Source organism: Miscanthus floridulus, chromosome 2, assembly GCF_019320115.1.
Source record: "Miscanthus floridulus cultivar M001 chromosome 2, ASM1932011v1, whole genome shotgun sequence".
In the NCBI taxonomy this organism is placed as follows: Eukaryota; Viridiplantae; Streptophyta; class Magnoliopsida; order Poales; family Poaceae; genus Miscanthus; species Miscanthus floridulus.
Window position 1 is genome coordinate 97527427 of NC_089581.1, and position 19441 is coordinate 97546867.

The 19441-nt window shown below is 45.8% G+C and overlaps 1 pseudogene; it reads right to left on the reverse strand.

Annotated features, from left to right (window-relative positions):
* Positions 1-2111: 2111 nt before the first annotated feature.
* Positions 2112-4325, reverse strand: LOC136539235 (deoxymugineic acid synthase 1-A-like; annotated as a pseudogene).
* Positions 4326-19441: the final 15116 nt, after the last annotated feature.

Here is a 19441-nt window from a genome sequence, read left to right on the forward strand (position 1 = left end):
CACATACTTGCTTATGGGAGCGAGAAGGGCTCGTTGTGCTCTTTGTCATGGGTTCCGGCTCTTTCCGGATCCGACTGATTGGAGGCAGGGAAAGGTGCAGGTTTAAGCACCATGTTGAGACCGTGTCTCAAGTGTAGGGGGCTTGGAGTCTAAGTTTGGACTGGAGACCTGGCCCTATGATAGGAGTGAAAATGGGTTGGTCTTGTTTGTGCCTAGGGTACAAACGGGGCATGTGTTTTGGGGTACCCAGCTAGGAATATATTGATTCATGAATCGCCGTTTCTGTGAGACGGTACTGACTTGGCTATGGTCTAGCACCATAGTAAGAACTGGAACTTGAAAGGTGATAAAATAGTTCTGATTGCTTACCACCTGGCTTGAAAGTAGCATAGGTGCTTATATAGAATGGATAGTTAATGAACTAATGATGACTGCTAATAAAATTTAATACTAAGAACGCACATTTAGTAATGCTTCTGTAGATGCAATAACCCACAAGCCAATAAGCCTTGCATATCCTTGGAGTCTTTTATTTTTCTCCTGTTGGGTAAGTCTTGCTGAGTACAATAGAGTACTCAGGGTTTTATTCCCCCTGTTGCAGGTGACCGATGGATGGTAGATGACTTTTGTGTGTGGAAACCTCCTAGTGGGCTCAGAGAGGATTCCTTTCACGCTACAACCGTAGTATTTATTTATAACCCTCACTAAAAGTTTTAGAAGAAAAGTTTTATGATTCACCATTAATCTTTATTTCCACTATAATTTTGATCATATGTTGTTCTCCGCTGCAAGATAAAAATGTAAACCTAAAATGTATAAACTCCTTTTACATGTAAAATTGTCTTAATTTTGCTATTGTATTCAACTTGTTTAAGTACTCTAATGTTGTAATAAGATGATGTAAGAAATGGTCAAGAATGTTGTAAGTTTTATTCTCTCATTTATGATCTTGATGAAAAAATGTGGAATTTTTCGAGTTCTCCCTTGTGGTGTACTCGACGGAACAACATGATTTAGTGCACTCTCTTGGGTACTTAGTGTCTAATAAAAGACAAGTACTCTTTGGGAGGGCATTAGATTATGCGGTTCTACCATATGCTAGGAGCAGCAGCTACTGTGCTGGTCTCTTTAGGTTATGTAGGAATGACCTGGTTTTTGAAAAGAAATGTACTTCTTCTCCTTTACAGGTTATCTACTCGATTATACATTGGCTCCGTACATGGGCTATCCTACAGAAGCCAACTTCATAAGATTTAGGTTATAGCGGCATCTTAACAATTGGCGCAGGTGGCCAAAGAGTTTTTTACCCTGACACATGGGTGTCTTCGGATTGAGTGTTATTAGTGTATCTTTCTGTTTTAAGATCTTTTGTAAGGCTGGGTGTATCCTTGTTATACATAGGTCGAAAGTGTTTTAAGGTCTTTGTATCATCTCGATGTAACGATCATGGAATTAATAAAGCTTTCCTTATCGAAAAAAAATGCAAAAGCTGCTGTCCCTATATCTAGTAATAGTGGTATGTGATCCGATATATCGGCCCCTATATGGGGCTTGTACGATCACCAAAGGGTATTTAAGTTCCCATTCGGTTGGCATCAAAACTAGGTCCATCTTCTCTATCCCAATATAGTGTGGTATGAACTAGGGAAGTCAATTACCTCAAAGGTGAGCGTCTTCCTCCTGAAGTCATTAGTCGGTGTATCGAATGAAATATATAGGAGCACACCTTGTGGAACCAAAGCGTCTTGATGTAAAGGATGTTAAGCCCACTGCCCCCATCCATGAGGACCTTGAAAAGGCAGATGTTGCCAGCAAATGGATCCAGCACTAGAGGGAACCTACATGGCTGGGGATGTAGTTAGGTTGATCCAAGCGGTCGAAGGACATTGCCAACTCGAACCACCATAGATACTGGGGCATGGTTGGCTCGATGGCAATGACCTCTAAGGCCGTGTTCTTTTGTTGATGCTTTGACTCATGAGACACACCTTCTCAGTTATGAACCCCTTATATCTATCATTAGCAGCGGACGTTCTTCTTGCTATCATGGGCTTTGGGTCCCCCACCATGTACGGGCAGTTGAGATCCCATCCTGGTCGACTTATATATATGACTCCTGTTTGGTTATAACAAGATTTGACTGCTGTGTACACACTTATATCAATCTATGTCTTATACATCAAGTAGACAAGGGAACCTTAGTAGCAATCACCTTCGGCCAATCAGCCTAGCCCACCCTCTCCAAGCAACTAGCCTTAGTGCTAGCCGTCCCTCCACCTCTCTCTAAGGCGTGGCTAGCCTTATGGCTGCCGTCCCTCCCCTCTAATCCCCCTCTAATCTTCCAATTCTACCATCTAATTAACGGGAAATCACCCCCCAGATCGGACGTGTGACAGCCCTACATAGGTGAGTATTCTCTTCGGGATACCTCTTGGCTGCCCCTCTTGTAGTCTGTTTTGGTTCCTGTTTTTTAATAAAATGCTGGGGAGCTTGTCTCCACAGTTCCAGTTAAAAAATATATTAAATAGCAACCAAACCATTGTTGATCAGTTGGTCAGGCCATCCGTCGTTTGCTTACAACTGGCCAGCAACGATCTCACCGTCCCACAAGTCCTTTGCGGTTTTGAAAGGCCCGGATTCGCTGACCAGGAAGTCATAGTTTCCTCTGGACTCTGGCATGGGCACCGATCTTGAGGTGGTCCTCGTTGCTGAGCTCCCAGTCGAAGATGCCAAGGTTCTCTCGCATCCTCCTCTCATTGAAGCTCTTGGTGATGACGCAGTCGCCCATCTCATACACCCACCTTATGCACACCTGCACCCCATGAATGACGTTGCCAGGAGTGGATAACGAGATTTATATATGGCCTAAAACGGAAGATGATTTACACGAGCGACCACTGTTAATTAATCACAAAAATGCACTATATATGTCCTAACATAATTAGAGTTACCTGAGCAACAGTTTTACCCCTGTCCTGGGCGATCTGCTGAAGAACAGGAGAGTTCATGACAGAGTTGTTAGCCCATAGTGTGCCCTTGGCCCCCAGGGGTGAGTAGGCACAAAGTTGGACTCCTTTCTCCTTGCAAAATGCCCTCAACTTGTTCTGCCGGCAATAAGGGTGAACCTCAACCTGAGGTACAAAAAAATTGCTTAAAATAAGAAAAATTAAAAGTACACCCGGCCCACATATGTGTCAAGTTAATCCAACAGGAAATACAATATTTTATCAAAATACAAATCAGAAAAATATGTTCCTTCGGGATGCAGTATTGGATGGTCCAGATTCCATTCACATAAATCACACATCTTGGTGGAGCCGGAGATAAGGTGAGGTATATATGTTCCATAGGAGTTTCATATAGCAAATCTTTGGCCTCTATATATCATGTCCAATTCCGTTGCTTCACAACAGCAAGCCAACTATTCTGTTTATTTTGCAAGCAGGGCAGGAGTGATTTTTATTACCTGGTTAACCGCCGGAGGGATCTTTGCAAAGGAGAGCAGGTAGTCTAGCTTCTTGCAGCTGAAATTGCTGACGCCTATGGCCTTTGCCAGCCCTTGCTGCTGGCACTCCTCCATGTCTTCCCACACACCCTTCATGTCCATCGGCAACAGGTCCTCCTTCAACAGCAGCGGCCCTCCTGGAGCTGCTGGTGGCCTCATGCTCACCGGGTGGTGAATCAGATACAGATCGACGTACTCCATTCGCAGATGTCTGACGACCGAGTTGCATTGCAATTGGTCAATTACACCAAGAAAGAGACGAGACAACCACCATCACTCACTTAGCTGCATATATACACGGATGGTTTCACTTGTGCTTGCCTGCTGCCAAGGGGTTTATATATATAGTGGGCGGCTACTTACTGGAGAGTCTTCCTCAGCGCCGGCTGGACGCGGCCGGGGTGCGCATCGACGATCCAGAGCTTTGACGTGACATAGAGATCATCCCGTGACGCGACCATTCCGGCGCGCACGGCCTCAGCCACAGCGTCCCCGAGCGCGGCCTCCGTGCCATACACGGCGGCTGTGTCCAAGTGGCGGTACCCGACGTCAATGGCGTGGAGGATAGCCTGAACCACACCAGTGTGCCCTTCGCCCTTGCCAAGCGTCGCGGTCGCCGTGCCCATGCCCACCCGGGGCATGGGCTTGCCGGAGCTCAACGCCACCGCTGGCACGGGCATGCTGGGCACGGACCTCCCTTGATGGGCAGACATGGCTTGGCTAGCGAGGTGGCGCTCGCCTCAAGTACGCGTGCAGGATTTGTGTCTCGCCCGGGGAACGGATGGCATGCAGTCACATTGAACTCTCTATATGGGACTACCCTAGTGGCCCAATGTGTGGTGGTTGCGAGCACGAAAATGCAATCCCACATGTCATTGTGACCACCGGGCTTATCCTAGTCCTCGATCTTATCGTGGGTCCCACTCCTTTTATTTATTATTTAGTCGGCTTCTCTCCCACTTGGCAGCACGACAGCACCTCAGTCACGTTGCTGCGCAACTGCACCTCCTCCTCCAGTGCCGGTACCTGTCGCCGCCCCAACCTCCGCCGCTTCCACCGCCACCCCTGGCCTCCACCACCCCCGGTCATCGGCACCGGCCTTGGCCAACGTCATCACCCTCATGGCCCTAGCCTCCGTTGCACCGACCATTGGCCCCTGGCCTCCGCCGCCATCGTGTCGGCTTGTACTCTGCCGCCCCCGGCCTCCGCCTCCACGGCCACCGGGCCCCAGCTCCTCCGCCGCCCACCGCGAAGACACCTGTTTCGGGCATGAATCTTGATGCCCTCGTTCGGGCAGGATAAGCCTAGTGTCCATAGGGGCACGTGGAAATTCCACGTTGGTTACGAGCATTATATCCTATTTTGATTTGTCGTCTTATCAACTGGTACTAATACCTAAAAACAATTATGATCCGTGACAAGGTCACAAGAGCCCATGGACTCTTCCGATCACCACATCCCACCACTGCATGCCCGTGGGCCATGGGCACTAGGAACGTGCCGCCTCGCCGCACCACCCGCCCCTTTCGCCCCCATCCACTGATCCTACCCTCCACTAATCCGTCACCTCTACTAATCGGTCACCAACGAGCCTTCTCGCCCAAGCACTAGCCATCACAGACACCATCCACCATAGCTAGTGGTTCTCTGCTGCCTCGCTGCAACACCTACCCACCGATAGGCCAACCTACTGCCATGGTTCTAGGGTCGAGGGGAGGACAGGGAGCAAACCCTAGCAGAGATGTAGTGATGGATGACCAGCGACACATGACCGGACGTCGGATTAGAGTTTGCATAATAGTTAGTTAGCTAATTATTAGGAGGTGCATAGGATCCTCCTACTAGGTTGCTAATAGATAGTGCACAACTATTAGTAACCTCAAACCTGCTAGGTGGAACTAATAGTTAGCAATCCTGACTAATTAATAGTTATAGTTGATCTATTAGTAGATCTATGTTAATCCATAGTACTAATTTTATCTTTTAATTATTAGCACAGTAGACCCAAATAGACCCTATGTTCATATATATGTTTTCCAAGGCAAGTGATAATATATTCTGGAGGAAGATATAAGAGTTTATTACCTCACCAAACATTACCAACTAATGTTGCTTTTTTTAACTTGAGTTCCACCGGTGGTTGTGTAAGGACAATAGAATAATACACGGGATGATTTCAAAATTTAAAATAGGTTCGATAGAGTCAGAAGCTATTAACTTAATGGTTAAAATGGGTTCTTCCAATCATCTCATCAACATTTTCAAACAAACGCAGTATGATGACTTGTTAAGTATGCTCATGCTTGGAATTAAACCAGGAAATCTCATATTTTGAAGGTGCAAATAAATAAAGATGGAATCCTAGTTCATTTTTAACTTATTTTATCTAATGCATTGTATACTAATTTTAATGTGTTATCATGATATTTTGAATCTTTTATCTCATCTTTGCTCAAATGTTGATAGCTTTTATAACACATGGTAACAGAAAAATATTTAATCCAACTCGTGCTATATATCCAATAAACCACTGAAATCATTTTGTCAAAAAAAAACCCAGTGAAATCATAGGCTTTAGCTAAAATTGGTTGAAGGCATGGGAGAGACCTAAAATCAGCTGCGGAGTGGCCTAATGCCGTCCCTATCAACGAGTAGTCCTGTTCATTTGCAAGCAGCATGCATGAGCTCGAGTAAATATTTGTGTCCACACAAAGTCTCCATATAGATAGCTTTCTCGTTAGCCGGAACTTTGTTCCATTATTAAAAAAAAGATAGCTTGATCGTCAACAAATTGTCGATATGCAGGCAGGTAGTGACAGGCGTCACAAGGATGTACACACTCGAAGAAGACAAGGAAAAAATGTTGACAGGCTTGCAGGACGTTCCAGAATTATAGTGACCTGCGCTTTCATAGAGTTGGGACCTTTACTTTGTCTTCAACTACGCTTGATTGCTGATCCACAAACTCTATTTTTATATATTTTTCATATATATGTGATACTTCTTGTAAATCAGGAGTTGCTTCTTTTTAATATATTAGCAAACATCGGTAAACTAGACAATTATTCGCCTAAACAGAACATTTTCTCCTTTCCCACTTGCTAATCTCTTTTCAATCCTTTCTTTAATGACTTTCCAATCTTTATAATTAAGTTTTTTAATGCATTGGTAGACTTAGGTAGCGAAAGGGGTAAGTTCCAAAATACATAGCAATAACTTCATGTTCATGGGTTGTTGAATACCATGGTCTAGGAAAATCACTGTGACATCTGCGTATTGTAGGATAGTCAAGCCCTCTTCTACTAGGTGTGGCACTACCCCTATATTTGCACATTCACTTTGGCTCTTGCAATTATGATAGCTAGCATGTCCACAAATATGTTAAATAAATATCCTATTACAACCCACAGATCTATATAATCTAATCCATAACGAATAAAATTGTCTCTTGGACACGTCACCAACAACTAGTCCCCAACTGCCCTGAGCCCTGCGCACCATTGGCATCTTCCCGCACACAGATCCTGGGGGTGATCGTCGTCCTCGCACAGGGTAGCCTAGGTGCCCTGCAGGTGAAGCACACAAATGAAGATGGCGAAGGGAGGAGCTACTGGGTGGACGTGGACATGAATCCCGTGCCTAAGCGCTTTTGGTCAACAGCGGCAACCTCTTGCATATGACGTGTAATGATGATGGGTATAAGAGTGCGGAGCAACGGGCATGTTTGGATGAAGTCCGGGGCTAAAATGCCTGGCCTGCAACCTTGCCTATAGCCTGCCTTGGTTGGAACCCTGAGATATATCTGCCTGGGAAGCAAGTGCTTGTGTTAGCTACCTGGCTTCTCGATCAATCTGCCTGGATGTATAATAAATGCACTAATCTCTTTCCTTAGCTCAAGACTCAAGGCTCAAGGCTCAAGAAAGATGTGACTACTCATATGTATTCAAACACAGGCACCTGCTGAACCAAACACTGCCTGCCCTTCACACAGGCAAAATACAAGGGCTTCAACCAAGCGACACTATGAAATCAGAGTATGCCTGACCAGGCAATTTTGCCAACCGTAACAGGCAGGTCACAGGCAACTCAAATGCCCAGGCAACTTGCCCAGGGTACAAACCAAACATGCTCCAAGAGCCTAGGGTTTCAATCGCCCTCTTCTTCAACCCTGGGAAGAGAGGCGAGGGGGATTTTTATGGGCCATTGGTAGATCTGCTTTCAGCTTTCTTTAGCAAACCCGCTAAGTTAAAAAAAATCACCATTCTTGAGTTCTTTAGCTAAGAGCTTGGGAGCAACCATCTCTACTTGAGCACTTGTAACCGCGCTTATGCCTTGTGTGATGCTTATATATAATGCAAATGAAAATGTTCCGCACTAACCTAAAAAAAATTCCATTGTCTCTGTTTTCTGTACCATTTTCACCACATCTATCATACATCAATGCAAACAATATTTTGTTTTTATATATATTTCATTTCACGATTAGACCATCATATATCATGTTCACAGTATAATTAATACAATTTCGCAACAGCCACAATTACGGAATTGCAGATTTACAGCCTTACAGGTACAGAAGAAGTTGAAACTTTCAAGGTAGTAGTACGTCTACGTCACAACATCAACATCACCATCAAGTCGCAAGCAAGTTGCCGGCTTGTAGCATCACATCATTGTCTAAGCGTTTCCGTGTTCTGGATCAAAGGATTTTCCGGTTATTACTTACTGAGATATGGAAGTCGATCCGTTTGAAGGTCAGGGCGCATAAGCGAGGCTTGCTTCTATAAATTGACATCTCACTGACGACGTTCCATGCAATGTCACAAATGTGAGCGGCCGCAGAGGAAGAGGACGAGGACGAAGAGGAGAGGGCTGTGGCGGTGAGGGGAACTGTTCAGCTACAGTAGAATGTCAACAAAAACAAAGATCTCTATAGATAGATTTCATTCTGATGACCATTTGTGTCTTGACAAAGAGAGAGATCTGATACTCCACGCCTCCATAGAACAAAGGAAATGATCACAAAGCACTCTCATCGGTCGTAGGAGACGAGCGGCGTTTGGTTAGATTGGCCGGCGGTGATCCCATAACTCCTCTAATGTTTTGTATGGCCCAGATTCATGGACCAAGAAATCGTAGTTGCCCCCGGACTCTGGAAGCTCGCTAGTCTTGCGGCGGTCATCGTCAGTGAGCTCCCAGTCGAAGATGTCAAGGTTCTCTCGCATCCTGCTCTGGTGGAAGCTCTTGACGATCACGCAGTCACCCTGCTCGTAAACCCACCTAATGCACACACCTGCACCCAAACTCCCTTCACGTCCAAGGCCACCAGGCCTTTCTTCTCCACCACCACCGGGCCTTCTCCTTGAGCCTCGTCGGGCGGCTCCATGCTCACCGGGTGGTGAATCAGGTATAGGTCCACGTACTCCATCTGCAGATTCCTGACAAAAGAACCATCAGTCATACTGCTGCCTGCTCTGGCGGGTTTTTGGTAGACAGTAGATTTTCATCCTGTTCGGTTGGTTGGTTCATATCATTGCTGAAGTACTGCTGACTAGTTTGTGTGAGAGAAAAATACTGTTCCGGCTGGAAATTTACGATCATTTACGACAAGCCACAGCCAAACGAACGTACTGATATATGGTATGGCGACATGCATGGTAATGGTACATACTGCAGTGTCTTGTGGAGCGCCGGCAGGACCGCGGCCGGGGTGCGCGTCAGCCATCCAGAGCTTGGACGTGACGTAGAGGTCAGTCCCGGGACGCTGACCGTCCCAGCACTGGACGGCCTCGGCCACAAGCGTCCCCGAGCGAGGCCTCCGTGTTGTACAGTGCGGCGGTGTCCAAGTGGCGGTACCCGGCGTCGAGGTCACGCCGGCGCGGCCCTCCACTTGGCACAATGATGGGACCCCTATCCCAATGTACATTTGTGGTTGGTATTTTTCTTAGGGCCTATTTGGTTTGAGCTACTAAACTTTAGTAGCTACTAAATGATTTAGTCACTTTTAGTAACTCCAGAGTTACTAGAGAAGACTAAAATCCTTTTAATCATATTTAGTCACAGTGTTTGGCAAAAAAGTTACTTAAAGTGACTAAAAGCTACTAAATTTAGTAGCTACTAGGTGAACCAAACAGGCCCTTAGTTTCCATATGGTATCTGCTTGATCGGGGGTGGAACACTCAGCTGTCACAGAAGTGAAGTCCATGCACATCTCTTGGTAGACCGACGCCAGCAGAGCGGGTCTCGTCGTCGACTCATCAGTCCTCGTTGGATGACGAGGGGAGGGAGACTTACTTTGGCGTCAGCGGTCAAGCAGGTTATACGAACCTGGACCGCATCCAGATGGCGTTGGGGAAGGTGATGAGGAAGGAGATGAAGATCGACGTCGCAAGGAGGGGCGTGAAGCTTTGTCCTAGCTTCGTGGCCATGGCCGCGGAGGTGTCCCTGGAGACCGAAACCGGTACATGGCGTCCAGAAGGCCTCCCCGCTGAAGTCCAAGTTCTGGGCATCGAGAGGTGATTCTGATGAATCGGAAGAAGACGAACCGAAGGTTCAAAGCCCTTCCACGCCGGAGTTCGTTAAGGAAGCCTTAGGACTGCCGGCTTCACGATCGATCAGTTAGCTACGGCGGAACAAGGTTCTAGACACAGGTAAGGCTTCGTTACCTCGCGATCTTCTTCTGCCCAGGGCTATTGTTGAATCTTTGATCAAGAGGAAGCTCGTTGTCGAGCCATGGCAAGGGCCGCTGCCCGCTCCGTGCACATCTCCGCCAAGAACGCTAGGCGACTTCCTTGCCAAGGCCAGCCACCGTGACCTGGGAACTCGTGGCGGCTCGGGAAAGTCTCCGCGGCACTCTAGATCGCCGACGAGGACTGTTCCGGCGAGGTCACAGGAAGATTCAAATTTTTTTGAAAAAATGAAAATCCAGGATCGTGATACGTTATTCCATCTGCTTCCTCATTCGATGCTATGGACCGAGGCCATGGTCGCGTGCGCTCGGATCAGTGTGGAGGGGGGGAACGGTGTGTGCTTTCTCTGGATGTGCTGAACCGGTGCAAATCGGGTCAGGAAAGTTTATTCGGTCCACGAAGGGACTGTGTGCATTATTCAGGAGGACAGGGATGAGGAGAAGTCCTATCGTAACTAAGCCACCGCCAGCAGCGTATACGACGCCATCGCGACCTTCATTCGCAGACGTCGTGCGAGCAGGCAAACAGATGGCGGCACAGGGTTCAAGTCATGGCGGTGATCATGGCGCTTGTGGAGGAGGAAGGGGGGCGGGGTACAACCTCGGGTTTCACCCGGGTTTCGACCCAGGCCACGGATAGGGCCGTGGCCGCGACCAGTTTCCCCCGCGTGGTCGAGGCCGGGGTCAGGGATATGGTGGCTTCGGCTACTTCAACCAGGGCTTTGGCGGGGGCCAGGGCGAGAGTCCACAGGGCGGCAATGGAGGAGGGTTCAGCGGAGGCAGAGGTCGTGGGGGCTGGCCAAACCCTAGCCACCCCCGCTACCAACCATCTTCGTCGCAGGAGCTAGGAGGCAGCCACATGCCGCAGCAACCAGCAGGGCCACCCCCTCTCCCAAACTCGATTCAGGGGGAGGCGCTGGTAGGTGCGTAGGGGGCTGCTCCCCAACTGACACCAGCAATGGGGTCATCATAGCAGGCGACCTTGACTACTTTGAACAAGTCAGCACTAGCATCAGCTGAAACCCTCACAACAGACACTGCCCCGCCAGGATCCAATTCTGCAGTTATTATGAGTGATGTGCCAGAGTTATCCCAGAAAGGAGGAACTCAAAAAAGCAAGGGTAAACCTTACTGCTATCGATGCCACACTAAAGGGCATACGATTTCAGTTTGTACGGTTGTTCTTAGTTGTGAATTATGCTTTGGTGATCATGTTAAAAAAATATGTCCAAATCTAAAGAATTTGAACTCTACTGCTATACCTTGTGGATATGCTGTAGAAGGCCTAGGCTTTTATTTCATACCTGTTATTGAGAATCCAAAAATTGCTTCTGATGACAAATTCGCTGCGGTACGTGTTTTAGAGGGTTCTTTTACTGCTGACTAGGTAGCAGTGGAACTTGACAAACTATTGCCTAGGAATAGTTGGGTGATGGAAGAGAAAGACAACGATGCCTTTTTCACTAATTTCCCATCTTCTGAAGTGCTCAACCACATGGTGAATTGGGGCCCAATGGACACAAAGGCAGTGAAAGGAAAGATTAGGTTTGAGAAAGGAGCTGAAAATGATGTTTTTAAATATGAGATTGAAAAGGTTTGGGTGCAGTTCAGAGGGCTCCCAAAGGAGTTACGGGAATTTCGTATTATCTGGGCAATTGGCTCAATTTTAGGGATATCTCGGGCTGTTGATATGAAATTCACAAAGAAATATGGCAGAGCAAGAATGAAAGTAGCAGTGCTAAATCCTAACCTCATCCCAAACCTTGTGGATGTAGTCATTGGGGATTTTGTATATGAGCTAAAATTCAGAGTTGAGAAGGATATGTCTGATGGTGAGCCCCAAGTCATTGACATGGACTCTACCATGGACGAGGACAAAGCCCCGGAGGAGAAGGAACCGGAAAACATGGATCATGATGCTAACAAAACAGGAGATCCACCAGCTGGTCAAATGTCTGATAGGCTGCCCAATGCCTCAGTTGCGTTAAGTGGACAGCACAAGAACAAGGCGGCCGCTGGTACACCTACTGACCATCACCTAGGCAATATCATGACCAACCAGTCGGTCCTACCACGAGCCGTTGATACTCAGCAGAGCATGTGGGCTGGTATAGGTGCAGTACTCCAGCAGAACTTTTTAGGACATGTCTCAGTGGAAAAGAAAAATGCAAATAAGCCAGTTGTGTTACTATCTCAGACTCGGATGACTCCTGATGGTACTGCACAATGGAAGGCTAGTCTGTTGTAGTCTAAAAGTGACTCTGGCCTCCTCAAAAAAACTAAGGCAATGAGTGGCGGGGCAGTGTCACCAGTGAGAGCTAGCAAAAGAAACGCATCTACTCTGGAGCAAGACTCGTTGGAGAAGGCAACGAAGTTAAAAGCGCGCAAAAATTTGGAATCATCTTCGATCAAAGGTAAAGAATCACATCCACTTTCTTTTGATGCTCTTGATGATTCTATTTTGCTAGCTTCTACTAGTGCACTAGGAATTTTACTCGGGGTTAATGAGCATGAGGTTTCCTGTTCTTTAAAATCTTTAAAAGATGTGGAGTCACATAGACTATCTGAGTTTTTTTTTATTTAGAAGAATCTAGCAAGAACCTAGTGGATGATGTCTCATCAGTTTGCTCTTTAGAGGAAAATATGGATTTAGATGCTTTAAACCTCATTTGTGCGGAGATTACTGAAGACCTAGGTGATGGGGGCTGTGATCCTATGATCCTTTGTGTCTACAGACCCCTTTATCACATTACAAAAAATCTAGGTCCAAAATTAATGAAAAAAAGCTAAAAGTAAATCCAAATGAAAGGAATTTTCTAGAACTGCAATGGTTTTGCTGACCATAAAAAGTATAGATTTCTATCTGACTTGACAAAAGAAAAGAACCTAGATTTCATTGCCTTATCGGAGACCGGGAGAGCCAATTTTCCACAATCAACATTGAATAATATCTGCGCTGGCAGAGATTTTCTTTGGCATTGCATGGCTCCAAGGGGTCGGTCCGGTGGTATGATGCTAGGTATAAACCCTTTAATTTTTTACATTGGTCCGATAGAAGAAGGGGATTTTTTTATTCAGTTCAAGTTGAGACACAAAGAGGTTGATTTTAAATTTAATTTAATCTTGGTTTACGGCCCTGCTCAATTAGATCTAAAAACACAATTCTTATCCGAGCTGGTTAGAGTATGTTCAAAAGACACCCTACCTATTGTTATAGGTGGTGATTTTAACATTATTCATAGTCCAGATGAGAAAAACAATGAAAACTATAGTGATAGATGGCCTTTTCTATTTAATGCAGTCATTGACACGCTAAATCATAGAGAATTAGAGCTGACAGGAAGAAAGTTTACTTGGGCTAATCGTGTATAAAATCAGACCTTTGAGAAACTAGATAGGATTCTAGTTTGTACGGATTTTGAGTCTAAGTATCTGCTTTCAACTGTGGTTGCTTTGAGCAGAGACATTTCTGACCACACTCCACTGTTATTTAGCACAAATAGTCCATCTTCGGCTTACCAACCTCAATTCAAATTTGAATTAGGTTGGTTGCTTAGGGATGGTTTTTGTGACATGGTGCGAGATGTTTGGCTTAGTGTGATTGTGGAGGGCAGCCCATTAGAGAGGTGGCAAGCGAAGATCAAGAGACTTCGCCAGTACCTCAGAGGCTGGGCAAAAAATGTGAGTGGGGCTTATAAGAAGGAAAAAATGAACTGTTAGACAAACTCGATGAGCTAGACAAGAAGACAAAAATATCTTTGCTTAATCAGACGGAACTAAATCTTAAACATGTGTTAAATGAGAGATTGGCTGAACTGCTGCGTGAAGAGGAAATTAAATGGTACCAAAGGGCAAAGGTAAAACATCTACTGGAGGGTGATGCTAATACTAAATATTATCATCTATTGGCTAATGGTAGGCATCAAAACAACTCGTATTTTCCAATTGGAGGATGGCAACAATATAATAGAAGGTGATGCTCAACTAAAACAACATATTACCAACTATTATAAAAACCTATTTGGTCCCTCGGAGAGCTCTTCTATAGTGTTGGAGGAGCACAAGGTCCAAGGCATACCTCAAGTCTCTGATCTGGAAAATGAGTTTCTAACTGATGTGTTTTCTGAGTCTGAGGTTAGAACAACGGTGTTCTAGATTCAACACAATAAGGCACCAGGACCGGATGGCTTTCCACCTGAGTTCTATTAGGTCTTCTGGGATTTAATAAAAGATGATCTGATGGCTCTCTTTATGGAATTTCATGAGGGAACTCTGCCTTTGAATAGTCTCAACTTTGGTACTATAATTCTGTTACCAAAGAAGAAAGATGCGAAAGTCATTCAACAATATAGACCGATCTGTTTGTTGAATGTTTCTTTTAAGATCTTTACCAAAGTTGCGACTAATAGACTGTCTACTATTGCCCAAAAGATCATTAGACCAACACAAACTGCTTTCCTCCCAGGAAGAAACATCATGGAGGGCGCAGTAATTCTCCATGAAATGATTCATGAACTCCACTTGAAAAAGCAAGATGGAATAATCTTTAAAATAGATTTTGAAAAGGCTTATGATAAAGTAAAATGGAACTTTTTACAACAAACCTTAGCGACGAAAGGATTCTCTCAAAAGTGATGTTCTTAGGTACAGTAGTTTACACAGGGAGGAAATGTAAACATTAAAGTGAATGACCAACTTGGTTCCTATTTCCAGACAAAAAAAGGCCTAAGGCAAGATGACCCAATGTCTCCAATACTATTTAATATAGTGGCAAACATGTTGGCTATACTAATTGCTAGGGCCAAGGAAGTAGGCCAGATAGAAGGGGCCATTCCTCATCTTGTCCAAGATGGTTTGTCTATTCTACAATATGCGGATGACACAGTGATCTTTCTGAGCCATTATGTTGAGAAGGCGGTAAACATGAAATTGATACTAAGCACGTTTGAGCAACTTTCGGGGCTCAAAATTAATTTTCATAAAAGTGAAATATTTTGTTTTGGTAAAGCAAAAGAGCATGAGGTTTTCTATTCACAGTTGTTTGGGTGTGGGGTGGGTAAGTTTCCCTTTTGGTACCTTGGTTTACCTATGCACACTAGGACACTGAGTAATAAAGATTGGCAGTCAGTAGAGAACAGAATTGAAAACAAGCTTAGCGGATGGAAAGGCAAGATGCTTTCTTTAGGAGGTCGCTTGGTCTTAATAAACTCGGTGCTCTCTAGCTTACCGATGTTTATGATGTCTTTCTTTGAACTCCCAAAAGAAGTATTAGAAAAGATCGACTGCTTTAGATCAAGATTCTACTGGCAAAGCGACCATCACAAGCGAAAATATAGACTAGCCAAATGGGAAATTATGTGCCAACCAAAAATACAGGGTGGTTTAGGCATACATAATTTGGATTTACAAAACAAATGCCTAATGAGTAAATGGCTCTTCAAGCTGTTAAATGAGGATGGTATGTGGCAAGAATTATTGAGAAATAAATATATAAAAGATAAAACTATAGGGAGCTGTACCAAAAGGCCCACTGACTCTCACTTCTGGAAAGGACTGATGAATGTAAAAGATAGTTTCATGACTTTTGGTTCATTCAAAGTAAAAGACGGGTCACAAAGTCGTTTTTGGATGGACACCTGGTTGGGAAACCAACCATTAAAAGATAAAATTCTCTCGTTGTTCAATATTGTGAGAAGAAAGCAGGATTCTGTGGCAACTGTACTTGCATCAATCCCGCTGAACATTTCCTTTCGTCGGAATTTAGGGGGTAGAAATCTAAGGGATTGGCATAGAATTGTTGCCTCGTTACAAGATATGAACTTACAGGGGAAAGGGATGTGTTTGTTTGGGCATTACATTCATCTGGTACATTTTCTGTTAAATCTATGAATGTTGTACTAATTAACAATAGGGTCAAAGTGTCACAGGATTTATGGCAGATCAAAATTCCTTCAAGAATAAAAATATTCTTGTGGTATTTAAAAAGAGGTGTGATCTTAACCAAGGACAATCTTGCATGACAAAGCTAGAATGGTGATACGAAATGTTGCTTCTATCACCATCCAGAAACTATTCAACACCTTTTTTCCAATGTTATTATGCTAAGTTCTTGTGGCGTGCTGTACACTTGATGTTTGGGTTATCACCCCCTCAGTATACATGATTTATTTGTTAATTGGTCTAAGGCGGGTGGTAATATACATAATTCATTGTTATTAACTGCAGCGTCAGCTTTATGTTGGACAATCTGGTTAACAAGAAACGAAGTAGTTTTTGACAAATGCAGACCGAAAACTTTTTTGCAGGTGCTATTTAGGGGAACCCATTGGCTACGGCAATGGGCAAGGCTGCAGCGGCGTAATGATCTACGGGATCAGCTGATTCTTATTGGGCAGCATCTGAAGACATCAGCATTGTACTTCTTTAATTCCAATGGATGGTTATCGACTAGGTTTATTAGTCTTCATTAGTCAGAACTTTACTTTTCACTTTGTTGTCCTAGTGTCTACTTGTAAGCTTATGATCCCTGTGGATTGTGTGCTGGTCGCTGTACCAAACTTTATAATAATTGGCCTGATTCTACCCTGAGGTAGATAAAGCCAGATATGAACTATCCTTTTATCTAAAAGAAAATCTGCTTGATCGGGATCTATATCGCCGTCCCCGTCTTTTGGCCAGGACGTACACGTCAATGCAAGGACCGTCCAAACCATCCTCGGCTTAAGTTTAAATGAACAACCGGTGGTTGTACTGTCCAACAAGAGAACTATTCTAGTCATTGACTTGACATATATAATATAAACCCCATGATAGCACACATCTGAACGGTCGAACAATCGGTCATGCATCCATTTAAAACGCAAGTCATTCCTAAAGTCCCCGATATGTGTCTCAAGTGAATACCCAAGATCAAACATATATCTTTACATAAAACATCATCATCATCATACACGACATAAGAGGGCAAATTTTAATGTAGATTACATGTCTTCAACACATTACATGTGTCCGTACACTACTGCAGGCCGTAGGTTGTAGATGCTCTGCAGAGGTGACCGAGCCTGCTGCCTCTACGTACTTTTGGCATAATACGTGGTGTGGTGGTTTCCATATGGTATCTTTATCAGAATCTATACCGCCATCCCCCGTATTTTTTTTTTGCCAAGACGTACGTCAAACTCTGCCGCTGGCCGCGCACCATTGCATGTCGAAGCGAAGGACGGGACGACAGCTGGTGAGGCCTAAACAACGTCGATCTCATCTCACGGGGGGCGCAGCATGACAAGCTCATGAACCAAAAGTCTTGATATGAGACAAATATAGAGTGCAACCAAGTTCTTTTCCCAAGAACTAGGGATGCGGTCAACAATTTATTACCTGAATGAATGAGTCAGTCTGTCAGATGATTTAACAAAACATTGAACATTACGCAATCTCTGGCGCACCCGCCTGCTCTACCCGCGCTAACCGCTTGCCAGAAGCGTGCGGAGGTGGACGTGCTGGGACCCTTGTTATTCGGACCGGACCGGACCGGCGGTTCGACCGCTAAAAGATTGAACCAGAGCCTACAACGGTCCGGTTCACTTAAAAGACCGTCTATGCAATCGAACCGCTATAAACCGGTTGAACCGGCCGGTTTTTTTAGAACCGGTGAACCGGGCGGTTCCATGCGAACCGGTGCGGTTTGGAAATTTTCCAAAATTACCCCTCTGTGCATTCAGGATGACCTTATTTAGGTAGGGGTATTATTGGAAATTACTCTTTAGGGTTGTTTTGGCGCTGGAGTGACTCAGTGGGAGGGAAAATTTTCCCCTTTTCGTTTCTGGACGGCGGCGCGGGGCTTCTGCGCGTGCGCCGTGGCGGCGAGGGACTGAGGCCTGAGGGTGAGGGACTCTGGGACTGAGGGGTGAGGGCCGAGGCGCTCAGTGGTCGGCGCTCCTGCCGGCTGCTGGCTGCGGGCTACGCCTCTGCGCCTGAGGCCTGAGGCCTGAGGGTGAGGGACTGAGGGGTGAGGGCCGAGGCGCTCGGCGGTCGGCGCTCCTGCCGGCTGCTGGCTGCGGGCTACGCGCCTACGCCTCTGCGGGCGGGTCGCGGGACGCGGCGTCGCGCGCGACCGCGGCGACCCCGCGTGCGACAGTGCGCGTGGCGGCGAGGGACTGCAGGCGGCTTCAGCCGTCAGCACTACGACGAGCGACCAGTCTCCATCTCCACGACTGTAGAGCTTGCTGTTCTTCGATGATCAGAAGCATGGCTAATGGTGAGCATTAACTGGCATCTCTGTTCTCCACTCTCTAGTCTCCAGTATCCAAGGCATGCAGCAACAGGCGGGGAATGGGCTTCCGATGGATGGAGAGCTAGCTACAGTTGCTCCTCCTCGGCCTACGTTCGCACGCAGTGCAGCACAGCAGTAGAAGCTACTACTACTAGTACTGTGGGCACTGGAGCACGCAGCGAGGCCGGTGACCAGCAGGGTCCAGGTCCATGGAAGTGGAGGGCATGGGCGACTGACTGCCCGGCGTAAATTCGAGTTTGACGTTGCGTCCATGCGCCATACTCTCCACTCATGCAGCCACTGTGGCAGTGTTCTCCTGATCTGATTAGTTTAGGATTGTTTCTACAAGATTTGGCTAGTAACAAATATGTTCCATTTCTTAGCTGCTGGACTGCTGGTAACTTGTCTTCCCCTTTCTTGTGCATATAGTTGATTCTTCAGCGACTCCAACTCCGGGTGACACTGACAGTGGCCAGAACCAAATTGCAACACCTGCTACTCAAGAGGCATCTACAGAAGTGAGGACAAGAAAGAAATCTGATCCAGCATGGGGATATTGTACACTGATCACTGAAGGAGGAAGAAAGAAGATCAAATGCATGTTCTGTAATGATGTATTTGCAGGAGGAGGAATCCATCGTTTCAAGGAGCATTTAGCCAAATGGCCTGGTAATGTGGCAGCATGTAAAAAAGTTGATCCTGAGGTTGAGCATACAATGTATCAAAACCTGGTTGATTGGACTGAGAAGAAAAAGAAGGCACAACAGGACTATGAGGAAGGGAATGCATATGGGCCAGAACCTGGAGAACAAGATGATGTTGTTGAAGTCTCTGTTGCTAATGAACCTGGAGCCCCTTCTCGGCGTGTTGCTGCTACACCTGCAGGAAAACAAAGGAAAAAAGAGACCTGCAGCTGCAACTCCTAGTGTTGGCAAGTACTTCAAGCCTAGAACTGGCCCAGGGGATCAACCAACAA